A 16624-nucleotide genomic window follows, 5' to 3' on the forward strand; every position below is an offset into this window, starting at 1 on the left:
AGACAGTGCTCTTAACCTCTGAGCCATCTCTCCAGCCCCATGGCTTTGGAACCTTTAAGCAGGTAGAAGGAGGCAGGGGATATACCAGCCCCGTTGTGAAAGGAAGGTGAGGAGTATAGTAGTTGGGAGTCTGGTCTGTGTGGGAGGAGAGGCAGGGGTGCTACTGGGGCAAGCCCTCCTACTCACTGACAGAGTGGAGCAATCCCAGCTCTCCCAAGCAACAGATTTCAAAAGGAGTCACATGAGCAGTGAACGAAAATGAGAATGGAGGTGTCAGAGAGATAGCTCAGACGGTAAAGGGCTTTATTATTGTTTGTTTGAGACAGGGTTTCTCTATGTAGCCCAGGCTTGCCTTGAACTTACAGAAAACGAACTGTCTCTGCCTCCCAAGGGCTGGAATTAAAGGTGTACACTGCCACCGTGGCCTAAAGTATTTATTTATTTTGAAAGTACAAAACCGGAGTTGATCCCAGAACTCGTGTGTGTGTGTGTGTGTGTGTGTGTGTGTGTGTGTGTGTGTGTGTGTGTGTAAACAAACATGGTGGTGATCTTGTAATCCTAGCACAAAGGAGACAGGTGAATCCTTGGGGCTCGCTGGCCAGTCAGCTTAGATTACTTGCTGAGTATCACATTCAATGAGAGTCCATGCCTCAAAAACAAAACAGAAGGCAGAATGATTCCTGAGGTTGTCTTGTGGTGCGCGCACGCGCGCGTGCAAGCACACACACACACACACACACACACACCCTAACCTCACATTACATATTACACACACACCACACATATACACCATACTACCCCCTCACACACACGCCATATTCTACACACATACCTCTCCACACACAGCACACACACACACACACACACACATATACACACGCATACACACACACAAATACACCGTACACACCACATATCATACACACAGACATACACACACATGTTCACTGTGCACGTGAACACATGTATGTATGCATACACTAATGAAATGGAAGACGTCTCAGTCGCCTTGTGTCATTGTAACCAAGTGCCTCAGACAAAGCAAATACAGACAGATATTGCTTTCATGTAAATACAGAGAGGTCTGTGGACGGATTTGGTCACCACTGCGAGGTCTTTCATGCCTGTGAGTTAAGTCAGAATCTTGCAATCTGAGCACTATTTTGCTGTGTATGTTTGTAAATATATCTCCCTAGCATATTTTATGCTCCAGTTAATTTAGTTGACATCTAATTTAGTTGACATATAAAAATAAAATCAATTTCAAACAAAATACCCATAAAATAAGTGAAATGGCGTAATAGGTTTCAAGAAATTAAAATGTAATGTACTTAGGCTTCTATTCTAAAGTACTTTCATCTAGAATAGTAGACACTGTAGCTGTAATTTAAAATAAAATCCCTGTCAGTTGTACAATAACAAATGTTGCTACATATTCAAAAAATTGTTGCTTGGAATACTTCATTGTAAAAAATGAAGAATTTTTGTTCAAGTGTCCTTTAAAACGTCAAAAAGCCTAAACAGGAATACTTGGTGCCTTGACGTTCAGGCTGTAATTAAGCTGTGACAATGGTTATTACTTTGGATATAAACACGATCACATTTCACTGGGTGAGTTCTTTAATTAATGTCGGGTTCTGTTCTGTTTATTACCCCGCGTGCTTATGCTTCCTGTCATTTTCCAGTTGTCTGCTTGAATCCCGTTTTTAAATAGTGATTTAGCAACTGATAATGTGTATTGATTCCCGTGTTCCTCCTCATTTACATTTTTATCACTTTGGTTGGCGTATTCGGGCTTAATCATTTTATTTTTATAAACAGTCATACAGTGTGCTAATTTAACTGCATGATTAAGTTTGGCTTCTAAAGAGACTTTGTTTTACAGAGCAGTCCCTCAAGTAACTCAGTGTTGGGCATTTTCCACGAGTCAAAAGGTCTGCTCTCCCGCCGATAACGAAATATAATTCTAGATTTTCAGAAATGCTTCTGACATCTGAGGTTTACAGCACTGCGTGTTCCAGTAGGGGGTGCAATGTGATTTAAAGCCAGGATCTGCACTACAAGGCTGCGATTTCAATGTGTCTTCTCAGCTGCAGACCGAGATTTCTCTAAAGAACGTCCTCACCCGCGTCCTCACCCGCAGTCTGCAAGTCCGGTTCTATGGGTCACTGCACAGGGGAAAAGAGAGGAGATATCAGGGCGGGCTAGAAAAACCAGAGGACCTGCTAAAATTAGGCATATGTAGAAAACATATTTTCTCCTGAGCTTCAAGTCCATGATGTGTTAGAGTGTTAGCTTTCATGCTGGAACGATGAAGTGAATGTCAGACTTTATCTTTACATGAGGTGATGGCCTCACGCAGATAGAGCATGCGCACAAAGATGCTTAGTGCAGCCCATTTTTAAGTCAATTGTTTGCCTTCTTTTTACTTTCTTTTTATTTTTTATTATGATTTTTTAAAAATTTCACCTGTCTGTTTTTTTGAGACAGGGTTTCTTTGGATAGTCCTGACTGTCCTAGAACTCACTTTGTAGACCAGGCTGGCCTCAAACTCAATGATTCTCCTGTTCCTTACCCCCATCCCACCCCCTTGCTAGGATTAAAGGCGTGTACCGCCACTGCCTGGCTTATATTGTTTACTTTCAATGCAGTCATTTATTTGTGTGACCTGTGGCAATACAGGATGACTAAGCACAGGGACAACTCTGCTCATGGTGTTAACGAATAAATGAGCACATACGTAATGCATTTAGAGCATGGTGGGCACGTAGCAAGTGCTGTGTAAATGTTAGTGCTACTCTGGTGTGTGTGTGACACACACACACACACACACGTGCATGCGTACATGCTATATATGCCCGTGTATACATGTGTGCAAGAGCTAGAAGAGAATACCAGGAGTTCTACTCTCTCATCCTCCATTTTATCCCTCTGTTTGATCCAGAGTTAGGCCTGCAGCTGACAAGCCCCAGCCATTCTTTTGACTTTGCTTCCAAGGCCCCTGGTGCTGCAGGCACGCACCATTATAGCTGACTTTACGTGTGTGCTGGGATCTGAACTCAGGCTCAGGCTCAGGCTCAGGTGCTTGTGTAGCAAGCACTCCTATCCACTGACCCCTCTCCCAGCTCCAACACAGTATTTTAAAAAGTAAAATAGCCAGGTGTGGGGGCACATGGCTTTAAACCTAGCACTGGGGAGGAAAGAGGCAGGCAGATCTCTGAGTTTGAGGCCAGCCTGGTCTACAGAGTGAGTTCTAGGATAGACAAGGTTATGTAGAAAGAGCCCTGTCTCAAAAGAACAAAAATAAAAACAAAAAACAAAAACAACAACATCAACAACAAAAACCAACAACAAATAAAATAAAATGAAAAGTAAAATAGGGCTGGAAATGGTCAGTGAATAAAGTGCTTGCTCTGTAAGTCTAAGGATCAGAGGGTTCACAACCACCCACCCCCACTCCCCCATCCTAACCACACAGGGAAATGCCAGGCAGCATGGCGGCTCACCTGCAATCCCAGGTCCTTACTAGACTAGCTTAAATGGGGAGCTCTGGCTGAATTGAGAGGTCCTGCTAATATAAAGGGGGAACTCGTACAGAAGCACAGACACTGTGTTTCTCCCGCCAGTTGCTCTCACAGCTTTTAAATGTCATCCTGTTTTTAAAAGCCATTCAAGCCATCTTAGTCATTTTTAGTGGATAATTTAGCAGCATTAAGTACATCCATAACGTCATGAAATGATCTGCTGTCATCCATTTCTAGAACTTTCTCATCTTCCCAAGCCAAAATTCTGCCCACGAAACATGAATTCCCCGGCTCCCCTATCCCACTCCCAATTCTGCTTTCTGTCTCTCTGGATTTGGCTACACCAGAGACCCATGGCAAGTGGAACTCGACACTCTATGTCCTCTGATGACTGGTTTATTTCACTTAGGTGTTTCTCTCTCTCTCTCTCTCTCTCTCTCTCTCTCTCTCTCTCTCTCTCTCTCTCTCTCTCTGTATGTGTACCAGAGGCCAATACCTTAGTTACTCTCGGCTTTATTTTCTGAGATAAAGATCCACTGAACCTGGAGCTTGCTATTTTAGCTAACCTGATGAATTCCCAGGGTCCACCCATCTCCCCTTGACTAGCACCGGGGTTAGAGACATATACTGCTGTGCTCAGCTTTTCATGTAGGTGCCCATGCTTGCACAGCCTTTTACTGACCCCTCTTCTGTCCCCCATCCCTTTATGAGGCTCAATATTACTCCATCATGCAGATGTACCATATTTTGGGGACCCATTTGCTTGCCAGTTGACACTTGGACTCTGTGACTCCTGTGAAAATGCTCACATTGACATAGATGCCTGCTTTCCCTTCTTTTGAGCACACATTTTTTTCCTTTGGTGGGGGGAGGGTGTTGAGCAGGGCTTCTCTGTGTGGCCCTGGCTGTCCTGGAACTTACTTGGTAGACCAGGCTGGCCTTGAACTCACAGAGATCTGCCTGCCTCTGCCTCCCAAGGACCACTCCCAAGCAAGATATTTCTTGATTTATCTGTACAGTTTTTTTTAAAATATTATCTCTTGACATCTAGACATGGTATATTAGTCAGGCAAGAACGTGACTCTGGCCAACATCTTTTCTTTTACCCACAGCCCAATCCCAACCCACCATTGGTACCAAACATGGTTTATTATGATAACAAAAAATACCGGTTCCAGCTGAGGTGTGTGCTTTTCTTAACCATCCCCTGTTTTGATGGAGTTTTCCAGCATCAGTTTTCATGTGATGGCACTGGGTATCATCGTTCTTTTGCCTCTCAAGATTTAGCTACATGTTTAAGAATAACAAGTTCAGGTCAACCGGACAAGGTGCTTCTCTTTTCCTCTTCTCGAATTGTCTTGTTTCCTCCACCTCCCTCCCAGAATTCTGTCATGCACCCTTACTGCTTCAGTGGGTGCTCCCCTGTATGGCTGGCAGCCTCTTCTCTGTTCTACCAGGTGTCCCCCTAAATTTGTTCTTTTACATTTATTTTATTTTATGTGTATTTTTTTTGCCTGTATATATGTACGTATACTACATGAACACCCGGTGTCCATGGGGGTCAGAAGAGGGCATTAGGTCCTCTAGAACTGGAGTTACATATAGTTGCCAATCAGCATGTGGGTCCTGGGGGCTGGACCTGAGTCCTCTGCAAGAGTGACAGGTACTCTTAACCACTGAGTCATCTCAGGAGTCCAAGACTTCCTTTCTTTTGGATGTCGTTCACCACATCACTTTTTTGTTGCTTAAAACACATTCAAAGGCTTTCTTAAGAAAAGATTACTGGAAATGAGTATTTTGATGTCTCAATTATGTTAAATGTATTTACTTACTATTTTGGAGACTGTACAGCTGAGAATAGAACTCCGAGTGAACAAATCACTTTATTTAGAATACTGCAAGGAAATATCTTTCTTGATTTTCTGTTCTCTTTAGGCAGTACTAAAGACTGAACTTCGCAGGCACACTGCAAGAACTCTCGTTCTGCCTCGGAGCCACACCCCCATTCTCCAAGTCACACCCCATCCATCAAGCCACACGCCCCTGCCCCTCCAGCTCTTATTTTTAGTTCTCTGTGTCTCTGCTGAGGAACCTTACAGAACTCCTGTTTCTGGTTTTATTTTGTGATATAACCAATCTACAAGAAAAACCCTAGGGCAAGAATAATGGGTACCTGAAAACCACACACGTGATCATTTTACTGTGACCATCGTGGTAGGTGCACCCTCTCTGTTTTCCTTTCCTTTTTCTGCTTGTTTCTTTCCATCTGACAGACAGATTTCTGTCTGTCCTAGTTTGCTTTCAGTTGCTGTGATAAACACTGACCCAGAGCAGCTAAGAGGAAGAAGAGGTTTACTTCATTTTACAGCTTACGGCCCATATCAAGGGAGATCAAGGCAGGAGCTGAAGAAGAAACCACGGAGGAATGCCACTTACTGTTTGCTTAGTCTTCTTCCTTATATACACTAGGACCACCTGCCCAAGGGTCAATCTGCTCACAATGGGCTGGGTCCTCCCACATCAACCATTAATTGAAACAAAACAAAACCCATGCCCAACAGGCTTGCCCAGAGGCATTTTCTCTATTAGGGTTCCCTCTCTCCAGATGACCTGAGCTTGTGTTGGCAGAAAACTAGCCAGCCCACTGTCTATGAATACACTCTCTCCCATATCTACTAAAGCCCGTTTGTTGAGCATTTGAAAGTAGCACATATCACCATGCCTCCATCCTGAACACTTCTGCATGGCCATTGAAGAACAATGACATTCACTTAGGTTTAGACAATGTTATCACCACAGTCAGACTCTGAAACAGACGTAGTAGAGCCCAACATAGATTCCATAATTTGAACTTCCCCCAATGGTCTCAAATCACCTTCGTTCTGTGTTTTTATTCTTTCTCTGACCCTGGGTTGAGTGTGGCTCTCAAGGCACATATGTTGACTGAAAAGTGTTCTGCCCAGAGCTTGGTTCTTCCAAGTGTGCATGCCAATATGCAGTCATCAGCGTTGGCCTGCCAAAGTACTAGGCCTCATCTTCCCCATACAGAAGCAGTATGCTTGCCCAGAGGTAGCTTTGAGAACTCTCTCCCCACTGTCTTTGGCTCTCCTGCAGAGAGGTAGAAGCTGTGCTTAGCCACCCTGTAGTAGATTGTCATTCGCTCCTTGACCCTTCTGGGCTGCCCCCTCAACCCCCACCACACACCTCCTGTGGTTTATGTAGCCACTGCTCTTTGCCATATGGCTGTTGTTTCTCTTGCTTCACTTAGTTCTTGTGGGTCTACAACAGCAGTTCTCAACCTGTGAGTCTCAACCCCTTTGGGGGTTGAAAGACCTTTTCATAGATATGTATATTATGACTCATAACAGTAGCAAAACAACAGTTATGAAGTAGCAATGAGAACAATTTTACGGTTGGGGGACACCACAACGTGAGAAGTGTATTAAAGGGTCAAAGCATTAGGGAGGCTGAGAACCACTGGCCTACATCTTTGAGAACTCCCGGTTTGGAGAACTTTCTTAAGGAGCGAGGAGAAAATAGCATGGCTAGCTTACACGAGTTTTCTCTGAGGTATCTGTTTTTACTCGTGCTGGTGTTGGGACCCAGGACCTCGCACTAGTTAGGCAGATCTTCTACCACTGTGTCAGGGACCTGGCTCCACTTCTCTTCTTTTCTAACCCTGAGACAAGGTCTTCCTAAGTCACTTGAACTCACTGTATGACCCAAGCTAGACCTGTGGTCTTTCCCCCCAGCTTCCAGAGTAGCTGACTAAAGGGCCTCACCGGCATTTTATCAACGGACAATGCATTACTCACTCAGAACTACTGAGAAGCTGCCATACACCATGCCACTGAGATGTGATGGTGGCCACCAATCCAAGGATGGCCCTTGCTTTACAGAAATCGCTGTCTGGGGTTGGGGGTGAGGGTGCGTGTCTCCTTACAAACTATGATGGGTGTCCTACAGGGAGGTCTAGTTTTTCTACTTACCTGGGGACCTGACCTAGTCCAGAGGAGTAGAATTGATCTGTGGTATCTGAGGGATGACTGGGAGTGGAGCTTTGGGAGTGCTGCGGGCTTTGGGGACCAGCAGAGAACTGTGCAGCAGCTGTGTGGTGGCAGACAGCATGGTGAGGGGAAGAAGCAAAGAGTACAAGGGTTGACGGTGTGAGGTGACATGGGCCATGCTCTACATTAAGGACTGTGTCTACTACTCAGTGTCACTGAGGCCACTGAAGAGATATGGAAGCATCAGCAGAGACCACGGGGTGAATAGTGACTTGAATGGGAGGCAGTGTGGACCCAGGGATGCATGTTAGTCATTGAGCTGACTAACAGGTGACTTCCAAGATATGGCAGGACTTGGGGAGTTGGGGAGGCAGGTTGCATGAGATTGACCTATGTCTTTGTTATGTGGAACTGGAGAGATGATGGTAAGAAAGGAATAGAAAATTCTAGACAATAACTAGGTTTAAGAACTACCAGAAATGACAGGTTTAGCTAGTTGACACATGCCTGTAATCCTAGTATTTAGGAGGTGGGAGCGGGAGTTCAGGGTCACTCTCAGCAACCTAGTAAACTGAAGGCCAACTTGGGATACATACGTGAGACCTTGTATTAAAAAACAAAACATGAGGTTGGGGATTTAGCTCAGTGGTAGAGCGCCTGCCTAGCAAGCGCAAGGCCCTGGGTTTGGTCCTCAGCTCCGAAGAAAAAAGAACCAAAAAAAAAAAAAAAAAAAATTAAAAATGACCTTATTTGTCCATCAACAGAGGGAATAAAATCAGACCATGCTGAAAGCACAGCTAAGGCTGTGACCCTGTAGGAGTCAGGCAGAGCAAGAAGAACCTGAATCATGATTCCGGAAACTAGGCTAAGGGTCAAAAAACAACTGAGCTACTGATCAACCAAAGGAGCAGCTGATAAATTCCCAGTTCCAGTCTTGAGGGAACAGCATGGAAGAGGAGGCCCTTGAAGGTGTTTCTCCTTTGCAAACTGGAAACTGTTTCCTATTGAAGTTGTCTGCAGAGCTGTGTCATCCCGGATGACCACACGGAGGCACTGAGTTGGTCAGCAAGGTCAATACTGGCTTGCGAGCAAGGTGGGTGAACTTCACTGCCCCTGTATGGCTATTCAGGCAGGCTGGTCACTCAACAAAGGTAGGCTATTGCTTTGGTAAGAGGTGGCTAGTGAGGGGCTGTCCTGTGAGCAGTGCCCCTAGGTACCTGTCCATCACTCCCACATCTCCAGCCCCTGTTGCAGACCTACTCTGTCTGTGGAGCTGCAGACGGAGAATACAGAGTTTGACCAAATGGCTTCATGAAAATGTTCTCACAGAGCGATGATTCGGAGAGCTATGGGCAGGTTAGGAGACCATGGGCATGGTAAGGCTCTGTCACCATTCTTGGGACTAAAGGACAGAGAGGGAATAGTGGCCCAAGAGCGGAGTGAAAACCAGAACTAGGGAAGAAGTAAAGGAAAACAGAGACAGCTAGAAAAATGGTATCGTAGCAAACAGGAAGTAGAGAAAAAATATCCTAGCCTTTCTCTCACTTTGCCTCTTCTCTCCCAGGTTTCAAGTCTATTTAGAAACCAAAAGGCAGAGGATCCTGGGCCCCAGTATTTGCAGGGTTCAGTCTTACAACCAGGAGCAAGGAGGATGAGAAAGACTAGGGAAAGGTGGTGCTGGTGGTGGAGAACCACCCATGCATTGGTTACTTTTCTAATTGCTGCAACAAAATAGCCAACAATAGGGGGGAATTGCTCCGAGGAATAGTTTGAGGACAGATTTCATCACCAGGGAAGGAATGACAGAAGGCGAAGAAGGCAGCTAGTCACATTGTGTCCACAGTGAGGAAACAGGTGAACACTAGTGCTTAGTGCGCTTTCTCCTTTTGATTCAGACTAGGACCTGGACCTAGGGAATGGTGCCACCCACTTTGAGGGTTGGTCTTCCCATCTCAATCCAATCTAGACCCTGCCATATTGCCATTACAACTTCAAAACTGCCCTCTTCATCTGCTGCCCTTGCTGCTGACTGAGAGATGTCTCCCAGAGTTCAGCCTGCATCTGGGGCTTTGCTCAGCCCTCTCCCAGCGTATGCACACTGATCTTCCAGGGAGGTTCACCCATGCTCAGAACAAGCACAGAAACTTCTCTTAAGGCCAAATACAAATGGCTTTTGGATTTCTCACCATTTGGCTTCATTATTTGCACCATTGCTCCTGTCCATCACTGAGGAGAGCCGGGAGGTATTTGGATTGTCCTTGGCTTTCCAGGATGACCTTGTATAGGGCCGATTACAGTATGCTCACAAAGATGTGTGAATGTCACTTCACTCTTCACTCTGGTTCAACAAAGCTTAATCTTTGGCTTGTTACTGGAACTCTGAACTGAAGAACCTGTCACTGCACACGGGTCTCACACGCCAAAGGGTTCAGTGGGGCCTGACAGTAAAAGAATGAGCATAGGCTGTGAACACCAGGGAAATGTCTCCAGACAAGGAGGGGGAGGAGATTTGAGCCTATCTGTGCCAGCTGGAAGAAAAACCCAAATAATGGGAAAGAGGAGATGCCACGGAGGCCCCAGGTATATTGAATCAAGTTCAAGTCAGAGTATGCAGGCTAGGGTTAGACTCAGATATGTAGAGGTTCCCAATGGGGCCAAGGAGCTGGAACCCCAAGCCTCTTGCTCACTCCCACAGGAGCTCAGGTTTTTGGACACATCGTCCCTGTGGACTGAGATCCACCACCCAGCCCTGGAGAGGCAACAACAAGGGTGGCTGAGAGCTGATCTGTGCTCAGCAATGGTGGACAGACACAATGGTGGGGAAGTCACATTGGAGGAGAAACAAGTGTCCCTAAGCTTAGATGGCTTCAGTCAGGCCCCTATTAGGGCTTTGTGACGCTGGAGGGGGCCCCTGTACCCCCAGGACTCCCTCTACTTATCGTCAGCGAGGCCTCACCTTTCTTTCCCAGTTCCCTTTGAATCCTCACTCTCTTTTGACGAGGAAACTTCATTGGCTCGCAGGTGGGAAGGCAGCAGAAGCACCAGTCTGTGAATTCTTATTAAAATCTGTCGGTGAGAACAGGGGTTCTCACTCTGCTCAAATCCAGGTTTGATTCATGTGCTCGTTCTAGGCCCTGCATTCTTCCCAGAACAATATGATGCTCTGATGGGTTGGAGTGGGAGTACAGGTACCTCCACCCAGACAATGCAGAATGACGGTGGGGATTATTGCCGGAAGGACGAGGAAGATGATCTCAGGTGTGGTCTCTGTAGCCTTGGGTCCCTCTCTACAGCTTTGAAGCCCTCTGCTTCTAACTCCCACGATTACCTTCATTTATTTATTTATTTATTTATTTATTTATTTATTTATTTATTTATTTATTTATTCAATGCATATGAGTACACTGTCTTCAAACATACCGGAAAAGGCATCGGATCCCATTACAGATTGGTTGTGAGCCACCATGTGGTTGCTGAGATTTGAACTCAGGACCTCTGGAAGAGCACTCATCTCTCCAGCTCTACAATTCCCTTCTTAAATTCAGATCTGGTCCCTGGCACCTCCCCTTTAAGGAGGAATCATCCAGGTGGCCTATTTACATAATAATCACTCCTGGACACTCAAAGAGTAAAGATCTCTGGGCTTTTCAGAGCTCAGGAGGGGAGATGTATACACACATATCTTGAGTTGGTACCATCTGCCTTTTTAGGGGTCTGGTGCCTGAAAATGAAAATTTGGAGTTTCACAGTTGTGTTCAGGGGAACACATGAAAAGAATCTGGCAGGTCTGGGCTTCCTGGTTAGAGATCTTATCAGGAATTTTCCTGGAACCCAGCTCTGTTATTCTCCACTGTTAGAATCCAAGGCTTCCCTCTTCCAAGTTAGGTGCTGGGCCAAGTATCAAGCCTCCGCAGACAGGACATTTTATGCAATTTCACTTTCCATAGTGCAAAGCTTAATTAAAGTGGCCCCGAAGGGGCTGATGGGAGAACTGCTGTGCAGATCACAAGAGTGAATGACAATAGTTCCATGAAAATGTGGACCCATCCCTCAGGCTGTGAGCCCTTGAGATCAGAGGCTCTTTAACACCTCACGTATCATCAGCGATAGCCCTACCACTGATCTGACACCCATTATAGCTTGGTCCCATTCTTGCCTGGCTCTTAAGTGACTGCAAGGCATTAGTTATACCTTACAGGCTTTGCTCTGCTTTCTTAAAAAAAAAAAAAAAAACCTTAAATTTTGCTTCCGACCACAAATGACAATATTAATATTAATTATAGAAATTTGAAAAAAACTCAATGCAGGAAAAAGGAACAATTATAAAATGTTTATGTAATTTCTGTTAGCCTGTGCATATAGTTGTTTTAAAAAGACCACTTCATATAAGTATTTACCTTTCTCTTGAAGTACATTTTTCTGTACCATTCTTTCATACCCTTCGGGACTGACTTCCCTGCTTTCCGTTGCATTTAACTTATGCTCATCCCCACCCCATAGCAAATACTATAATGAGTGTAGGGAGAAGTCTGTGCAAGCGCACGACTGTTTACTTAGGGTACATTTGTGGAGGCAGAACTGCTGGACCATTCACTATGGTGTTCTGACAGCTTTGGAGGACTGTTGCTAACACATCACTCTTTGATGTCAACAGTTGTCCTTAATTCTTAGCTCTGGTACCAGGGCTGGCAGCACCACTAAACACTGAGTGGCTCTGAGATACATACATGCCAAGCACCAACCTTGAGAGATGAGGCTCCCGGGCGTAGTGTTCGTTGCTCATTACAAATGAGCCTGTCTTCTAGGAGTTGGCCCTTTCCACTGCTTGTCCAAGTATCGTGTGTGTGTGTGTGTGTGTGTGTGTGTGTGTGTGTGTGTGTGTGTGTGTGTGTGTGGAGAGAGAGAGAGAGAGAGAGAGAGAGAGAGAGAGAGAGAGAGAGAGACTCACAGGTTTCCACATGTGTAGGAAGACATCGTACATCTACCTATATCCCTCTCTTCCTTGTTTCTTTCAGACAGGGTCTCTCATTGAACCAGAAGCTCATGTTTTCAACCAGGCTAGCCCCAGGGGATCTACCTATATACAACCCCTCCAAAGCTGGGCTTTCAGACATGTATGACCAGCATTTGTGTGTGTGTGTGGGTGCTAGGGATTCAAACTCAAGTTCATATGCATATGACCCCAAGCAAGCACTATTATCCATTGAACCATCTCTCCAGTCCTAAGCACCCCTATGAACACTGAGGTGAATTTGGTTCCCACCTCTTTTGTATGTATATATATTGTATGTATATGTGTGTGTGTGTGTGTGTGTGTGTGTGCGTGCACAGATGATGTTGCACATGCATATGTGTGTGTGCATACATGTGGATGTTGCACTTGCATATGTGTGTGTGCATACATGTGGAGGCCAGAGGTCATCCTTGAGTGTTCCCAGCCCCCTTGTCCCCCACCTCGAGCCCCTGATGACTGACACTGTTGGTGCCATGCATCTTTGTCTCATGACTCAGCTTTCATCCCGAGTTCCCTAGGGAGAGGCTATAGTCAGAACACCCCTTTCTGAGAGCAAGCCCATCTCTCTAGAGACTTTGCCATTTGGAGCTAGTCCAAACAGGAGGATTATTTCCCCTCACAGCAGCCTGATCTCTAGGATGGCCATAGGGATTTTCCTGGAAAGTGAGCTGAAGTGCTTTAGCAAGACATTTTTATTTTATTTTATTTTTTAAACAGAGAGCTGACCATTTGTGGCCTTTCCAGATATCAGCAATAACTGGCCAAAGGAGATACTCGCTGGAACATTCCCTGGGTTGTCCAGGCAAAAGTCACAGCTGCTCTGGCCAATGAGAACGAGAGCTAATTTGCTCCGAGGCCCTAATTGGTTGGTGGTGTGATGACGTGCGTACTATCTTAAGGCTGTGTTTCTAGCCCCAGCTTGGCAGGCTTCCTTGAGGCATCTGGCAGCAATGATCAACGCCTCTTTTTTTTCAAGGAGGCTCACAATCGATTCATCCACGGACCGCAAGGACAGACTCATTTAGTAGGACCAACATGTTTCAAAGAAATGTATATTTTCATTAACTAGCCTCAAAGCGGTAATTATATGTTCAGAGAACACAGTAAAATTTTATTTCTAAATATTTGGCAGCGAAAGGTTGAAGGCAGTGTGTGTCCAACATGCCGCATGTGTTTTAAATAAACCCAGCATCTTCTCCTCCAAAAGGAAGCGGGATATACAATCATGTAGACTTTTGAAATTTAATTTTTAGCAACAGGATGTGTTTCTAAATACCACTAACATATCAAAAAGAGAATGTGTAAAGGCTTTAAAATTGTTATCAAAGCAATCGCAAAGCAAATGAGGCGCCTTTAATTTTTTTCCCCTCTCCTGCCTCCCCCCACCGCCACCCCCTCTTCTCCTAAGCATAGTGGTGTCTGAACACAAAACTAATCTCCACTGAGAATCAAAAGCAGCAGTGGTGTCTTTGCCTGAGATCCTGCTGAACTTGGACGCTCCCCTGATCGGATTCACAGTTTATAATCACAGTTATCACAGAACCATTAAAAGCCTATTAACTTGAATTCCCACAATTCCTTGAGGGCAAGGGCAAGGAGAGAGAGAGAGAGAGAGAGAGAGAGAGAGAGAGAGAGAGAGAGAGAGAGAGAGAGAGAAAGGAAAGAGAGCGAGCAAGCGAGCGAATAAAGTAACTTGAATGTAAATTGTTGTAAATGTAACACCACACTGGAGAGGAGAGAAATCTCTTAATTATGCCAGCCAAGGAAGAAGACTCGTGGATGTCTCTACACAAGCAGATGGCTGAATGAAAAAAAAAATGCCACACAAAGTCTTAGGCGCAGGGGTTGCCACACAAAAATGATTTTTCTGGGAAGAGGCTGGTACAGCGTTGGGGAGTGGGGGCGGTATGCAGTGTCCAGGCTTCTCAGGAGAGGGATGGGTAGGGAATTTGTTAGAATGCATAGCTACTGGTCAGCTTGGCTGAACAGACACATTTTGGTGGCTGATGAAATCAGCCTGAAAAGAACGTTCACCATATTCGGTGGAAGCAAAAGCCCAGAAGAGATTCAAGCTTTTGTCATGTGAGAAATTTGATTTCTTGTTTCTCCACCCTCCAGTGCCTTCACTGACATCCCCCCTAACAATGCTATTATGGGCCACCCCGTAAGACAGCGCAGTCAATAAGGTGTCTTGTGCCTAGAGATAAAACAGAGAGATCTTATCTCACCCAAAACAATTAGACACATCAAATTACTTCCTAAAAACCATACTGCAGTGAGTCCCGTGCATACGGAAGACAGAGCCTGATCCCTAGTATCCCAGCTGCTCGGGGGGGGGGGGGGGGGGGTGGGGGGGCAAAGATGCTCACCCTGCCGAGTTCCCCACCCCCCACATCTCCGGTACATTTGGCTCTGCCCTCACCTTGCGTTTACAAGGAACATTGGAGTCATCTGAGGAGGGACCGCACGTTCTCACTGCTGTAAATACTGAATGCCACTCAACCCGGCCTCACCTTAAAGGAGTTCTTCTTGCATGGATTACCCACGCTCACTGCCCAGCTTGATCTCGTTCCTTCAGTGGATGAGGCAAATGCCTCAGCCCAGAGGGAGCAGGTTATCGACTAAGTGCTTAATTAGGCGCACATCCCTGATGCGGTCATTCTTGTACACTCAGAACGACTGGACCGTGCTGTGGTAAAACCATGAATCTGGCTAACTCTCGTTTGCTTGAGCCGCAGTGGAATCAATGGGGCAGCAATCTAAATTAAACATTAACACAGCCATACTGCAGCATGCTTATGTAATTGTGCAACGAAGCAGCATGCATTGTGGGACCCTTTGGGGAAGCGTGCTACTGGCTTTCTGACATCCCCATTGGGTACCCAGGAAGATTATTATCATCATCATTATTATTGTTATTATTATTTTATTATTATTATCATTTGAGCCCGGGGACCTTTTTTGACACAGGTTCTGATTGAAGTCTAGAGAGTGCCTGAGAACCTGCATTTCTGATGAACTCTGGGTAATTCCAATGTCGCTGGTTCAATCTCCACAATAGATGTAGGAGGTCTACAGCCCACTCAAAAACACCAGAAGGAAGGAGGGCAAACCCCACAGCTGATAGTTTGCTGACAGGGCATATTGGGACCCAGCATGGGGTGCCCTGTCTGGGTCTTCTTCCTTGTGTCCCGAGGACAGCAGGTGGCTCAAGTACAGAAGCCGGCACAACACGTCCTAGCATCATATCTACTTCCTGTCTGCCATCTGAGGCTCATGCTTTGGGCAAAAATATCTTGGAATGTGAAGAAAGAGCAAAGGCAAGAAAGGACAAATTTGTGGTCATCCACACGATTAACTCAGTTGATGAACCCCGTGTCCCTGTGGAGCTGCAGAGCGAGGCTGAGAGCCAGAATTCAGCCCAAGTCTGTCTTTTATGACTTTGTCTTATTATCTTTGTAACAAGGCTCTTTTATTAGCTCACGATTTCCTGCCAACTTGATGAAATCTCCATTATGTTTTATAGTACGAAATAAGAGGATCAGGTGGTTTTTTAAAAGTCTTCTGTTTAGAGACCCTGCCTCCCAGGCTTCCCCCTCTGTGCCTCTGTGGGGTGGGAATGAACTCCTTGCCATGTTCCAAGCCACTGTTTGTTTTCCCTTTAGCTGAAAATAGATATTTATTTTGCTGATTTGTTTCAAAATCCTAGGGCTGCTGTTTCCCATCTTAGAGCTCCGTTTTGAGTCACGCGTGTCATTACCGCTGTCATTTATCCTGGGTTTTTTTGGAGAACTATCCCATTTGTTCTGTGGAGACAAAAGCAGCTGCTGTAGAGGCACACGCCTGTAGTCCTCGAACTTGGAAGGAAGGGACAGGAGGATTAGAAGTTCAAAGTCATCCTCAGCTATAGAGAGAGTTTGAAGTCAGCCTAGGATACACGATGCCTTATCTAAACAAAACCAACCGACCGAAAAACTAACCAACCAGCACAACAAGCGAGCATCTTTCTAGAGGTGAAGTGAGCTGGAAAATGATGCTTTCTTTTCATCTCACCTAACACTGAGCCAGCGAATCAGAGG

The 16624-nt window shown here is 45.5% G+C and overlaps 1 long non-coding RNA gene across 1 annotated transcript; it reads right to left on the reverse strand.

The window, feature by feature from the left end:
• Positions 1-1602: 1602 nt before the first annotated feature.
• On the reverse strand, positions 1603-15323 carry LOC116893876. The gene is made up of 2 exons (XR_004387008.1): positions 15059-15323; positions 1603-2168 (listed from the first exon to the last, which is right to left on the reverse strand). It is a non-coding gene; the product is annotated as an uncharacterized LOC116893876 (long non-coding RNA).
• Positions 15324-16624: the final 1301 nt, after the last annotated feature.

The sequence above is a fragment of the Rattus rattus genome, chromosome 2 (assembly GCF_011064425.1).
Source record: "Rattus rattus isolate New Zealand chromosome 2, Rrattus_CSIRO_v1, whole genome shotgun sequence".
Classification (NCBI taxonomy): domain Eukaryota; kingdom Metazoa; phylum Chordata; class Mammalia; order Rodentia; family Muridae; genus Rattus; species Rattus rattus.